The following is a 5,000-nucleotide window of genomic DNA, read 5'->3' as shown; positions in this document are numbered from 1 at the left end:
AAGACTTCCGCGAACTCTCCGGCTTGCACTGAGACGCGAGGTCGATGTGCTCAGCACCACGGGGCCCCCTTCGCCTGCAGGTCCCGAGCCGCCAACATGTTCTAAGTATCGTGTTCCCCAAACCTGGGTGACGAGCACCGCAGGGAGGCAGAGCCATCGCACTTGCCGGGTGGCAGAGGAAGGACCGGACTATGTACAATAGCGGCCAACGACTCCCAGAGCCGGTAGTGCGGCGCCTGCTCTCAGCTTAAGAGGCTTTTGGGAGTGCTCAGGCAAGGGTCAGCCTGCACCCTTGCTGGCAGCACCCAGGGGAACCAGGACGCTTGCATCTCTCGCCTTCATTTTCGACACAAACACCTGAGGAGGGAAGCCAACCCTCCGTGTGTCAAGAGACCGTCCCCGCCCCGGCCTCCGACTGATTCTTAGAACGGACGGAAAGAGTCAGGCAAGCCTGTCAAAGATTTGAGCAGATGTCAAAATCTTTTAAGACTTCCGCGAACTCTCCGGCTTGCACTGAGACCCGAGGTCGATGTGCTCAGCACCACGGGGCCCCTTTCGCCTGCAGGTCCCGAGCCGCCAACATGTTCTAAGTATCGTGTTCCCCAAACCTGGGTGACGAGCACCGCAGGGCGGCAGAGCCATCGCACTTGCCGGGTGGCAGAGGAAGGACCGGACTATGTACAATAGCGGCCAACCACTCCCAGAGCCGGTAGTGCGGCGTGCGAGGTCTGCTCTCAGCGGAAGAGGGTTTTGGGAATGCTCAGGCAAGGGCCAGCCTGCACCCTTCCTGGCCGCTCCCACGGGAACCAGGCTACTTGCAATCCTTTCCCCCAATAGCAAGTGCCTTTTGGAGGGACGGCCGGAGTCAACGTGGGGTTTGCCCGCCCTCCAAAGTGTCAAGAGACCGCCGCACAGGCCTCTGACTGATTCTTAGAACAGGCAGCAAGAGTTGGGTAAGTCTGTCGAAAATTTGACAAAGTGTCAAAAATTAGACTTCCGAGAGCTCTTGGGCATGCACACAGGCCTGTCATTCAAGTGCTCTGCCCGCGGAACCGTTTTTCGGATGCCTTTCAAAGTGGTCCCGCGCCGCCATTTTGTTCTAAAAATCGTGTTCCCAGAAATCTCCGGGTACCCCGCCAACCTCACTGTGTCACAATGTCAAGTGGCACTGAATGGGTCTGAATTTCAAATTCGACTGCTTCGCTCTGGAACTCGAACCCGGCAAAACCGTTTGGATTTTTCCCGGTCCAGACTTCCGCGGCAGACAAAGTTAAAGTTTTCGGGCTGCAGACTCAAAACGACATCTGGCCAACCGCCGGGCTCAATTCGCCCAGTTCCTCCGGCACTTCGGAACTCATGTTCGGCATGAGTTTTTGAATCTTTCCCGATGCTTCGGCATTTTCCTCCGCTGACACTTAGAATATTTTTCACACTTGGCCGAAAATTTTTCTAAGTTTTTCTGGTTACTGATTTCTTCTTTTCGGGCATTTTTCTAAGTTTTCTTGGTTACTCATTTCTCATTTTCAAACATTTTTCTAAGTTTTTCTGGTTACTGATTTCTCATTTTTGGGCATTTTTCTAAGTTTTTCTGGTTACTCATTTCTCATTTTTGGGCATTTTTCTAAGTTTTTCTGGTTACTCATTTCTCATTTTCAAACATTTTTCTAAGTTTTTCTGGTTACTGATTTCTTCTTTTTGGGCATTTTTCTAAGTTTTCTTGGTTACTCATTTCTCATTTTCAAACATTTTTCTAAGTTTTTCTGGTTACTGATTTCTTCTTTTTGGGCATTTTTCTAAGTTTTCTTGGTTACTCATTTCTCATTTTCAAACATTTTTCTAAGTTTTCTTGGTTACTCATTTCTCATTTTCAAACATTTTTCTAAGTTTTTCTGGTTACTGATTTCTTCTTTTTGGGCATTTTTCTAAGTTTTCTTGGTTACTCATTTCTCATTTTCAAACATTTTTCTAAGTTTTTCTGGTTACTCATTTCTCATTTTCAAACATTTTTCTAAGTTTTTCTGGTTACTGATTTCTTCTTTTTGGGCATTTTTCTAAGTTTTCTTGGTTACTCATTTCTCATTTTCAAACATTTTTCTAAGTTTTTCTGGTTACTCATTTCTCATTTTCAAACATTTTTCTAAGTTTTTCTGGTTACTCATTTCTGCTTTTCCAACGTTTTACTAAGTTTTGCTGGTTACTGAGTTCACACTTTTAAACATTTTCGGGCATTTTTCTACGTTTTTCATGTTACTCATTTAGCACTTTCAGGCACTTTCCTATGCTTTCCTGCTTACTGATTTCACACTTTTAAGCATCTTCGGGCATGTTCCCTAAGTTTTGCAGTTCATTCGTTTGGGACAGTCAGGCAACTTTCCTAAGCTTTCCTGGTAACCGAATTCACATTGTTGAGAACTTTGGAACCCTTCCCTAAGCTGTGCTGGTTACTCACTTTACCTCTTCAGACACTTGCCCCCGTTGTGACAGAGACCACTTCCCGACTCGGGAAATGCACCAAATTCGGCCTGAACTCAGAGGGCAGTCCCCCCTCGAAGGCGTGGAAGTCGGCAGAATCGCCGGGTCAAATCCGGCTGAGCTACCCGGCTTGGAAGCCTCAAAGTCGGTATGAGCTGTCAGGTTCACTCCCATCCCCGTTTGGACCACTTCCCGACTCGGGAAATTCACCAAATTCGGCCTGAACTCAGAGGACAGTCCCCCCTCGAAGGCGTGACAGTCGGCAGAACCGCCGGATCAAATCCGGCTGAGCTACCCGGCCCCGAAGCCTCAAAGTCGGTAAGAGCTGTCAGGTTCACTCCCATCCCCGTTTGGACCACTTCCCGACTCGGGAAATTCACCAAATTCGGCCTGAACTTATACAACAGTCCCCCCTCGAAGGCGTGACAGTCGGCAGAACCGCCGGTTCAAATCCGGTTGAGCTACCCGGCTTGGAAGCCCCAAAGTCGGTAAGAGCTGTCAGGTTCACTCCCATCCCCGTTTGGACCACTTCCCGACTCGGGAAATTCACCAAATTCGGCCTGAACTTATACAACAGTCCCCCCTCGAAGGCGTGACAGTCGCTAGAACCGCCGGATCAAATCCGGTTGAGCTACCCGGCTTGGAAGCCCCAAAGTCGGTAAGAGCTGTCAGGTTCACTCCCATCCCCGTTTGGACCACTTCCCGACTTAGGAAATTCACCAAATTCGGCCTGAACTTAGAGGAGAGTCCCCGCTCGAAGGCGTGGAAGTCGGCAGAATCGCCGGGTCAAATCCGACTGAGCTACCCGGCCCCGAAGCCTCAATGTCGGTAAGAGCTGTCAGGTTCACTCCCATCCCCGTTTGGACCACTTCCCGACTCGGGAAATTCACCAAATTCGGCCTGAACTTAGACAACAGTCCCCCCTCGAAGCCGTGGCAGTCGCTAGAACCGCCGGATCAAATCCGGTTGAGCTACCCGGCGTGGAAGCCCCAAAGTCGGTATGAGCTGTCAGGTTCACTCCCATCCCCGTTTGGACCACTTCCCGACTTAGGAAAATCACCAAATTCGGCCTGAACTCAGAGGGCAGGCCCCCCTCGAAGGCCAGGCATTCGGCAGAACCGCCGGGTCAAATCCGACTGTGCTACCCGGCCCCAAAGCCTCAAAGTTGGTATGAGCAGTTAGGTTCACTCCCATCCCCGTTTGGACCACTTCCCGACTTAGGAAATTCACCAAATTCGGCCTGAACTTAGAGGAGAGTCCCCGCTCGAAGGCGTGGAAGTCGGCAGAATCGCCGGGTCAAATCCGACTGAGCTACCCGGCCCCGAAGCCTCAATGTCGGTAAGAGCTGTCAGGTTCACTCCCATCCCCGTTTGGACCACTTCCCGACTCGGGAAATTCACCAAATTCGGCCTGAACTTAGACAACAGTCCCCCCTCGAAGCCGTGGCAGTCGCTAGAACCGCCGGATCAAATCCGGTTGAGCTACCCGGCTTGGAAGCCCCAAAGTCGGTATGAGCTGTCAGGTTCACTCCCATCCCCGTTTGGACCACTTCCCGACTTAGGAAAATCACCAAATTCGGCCTGAACTCAGAGGGCAGGCCCCCCTCGAAGGCCAGGCATTCGGCAGAACCGCCGGGTCAAATCCGACTGTGCTACCCGGCCCCAAAGCCTCAAAGTTGGTATGAGCAGTTAGGTTCACTCCCAAACCCGTTGGGACCACTTCCCGACTTAGGAAATTCACCAAATTCGGCCTGAACTTAGACAACAGGCCCCCCTCGAAGGCGTGACAGTCGGTAGAACCGCCGGGTCAAATCCGGCTGAGCTACCCGATTTGGAAGCCTTCAACACAAAACCCATCCGGCAATGCCACTCAAAAAGGGCCCAAATTCAGAAACACCCCCTTCAATAGGTACCACTTCCTCGGAGACACTACCGGGACACGCTCCCCTCGGCGAAAATTAAGCCCCCACCACTAACTGAAGCCAACCGCAGCCCCAACTTCAACGGAGAAATCAGTAACCAATTCAAAAATGCACTTGGTTACTGATTTGTACTGCTTCAAAAATATTCTAAGTGTCGCTGGTTACTGATTTGTACTGCTCCAAAAATATTCTAAGTGTCACTGGTTACTGATTTGTACTGACTCAAAAATATTCTAAGTGTCGCTGGTTACTGATTTGTACTGACTGAAAAATATTCTAAGTGTCGCTGGTTACTGATTTGTACTGACTCAAAAATATTCTAAGTGTCAGTGGTTACTGATTTGTACTGCTCCAAAAATATTCTAAGTGTCGCTGGTTACTGATTTGTACTGCTTCAAAAATATTCTAAGTGTCAGTGGTTACTGATTTGTACTGCTTCAAAAATATTCTAAGTGTCAGTGGTTACTGATTTGTACTGCTTCAAAAATATTCTAAGTGTCGCTGGTTACTGATTTGTACTGCTTCAAAAATATTCTAAGTGTCAGTGGTTACTGATTTGTACTGCTTCAAAAATATTCTAAGTGTCGCTGGTTACTGATTTGTACTG

This window comes from Hemiscyllium ocellatum (assembly GCF_020745735.1).
Source record: "Hemiscyllium ocellatum isolate sHemOce1 chromosome 15 unlocalized genomic scaffold, sHemOce1.pat.X.cur. SUPER_15_unloc_4, whole genome shotgun sequence".
NCBI classification, from domain to species: domain Eukaryota; kingdom Metazoa; phylum Chordata; class Chondrichthyes; order Orectolobiformes; family Hemiscylliidae; genus Hemiscyllium; species Hemiscyllium ocellatum.
The sequence above is the reverse complement of the archived record's forward strand: the minus strand, read 5'-3'. Positions refer to the sequence as shown.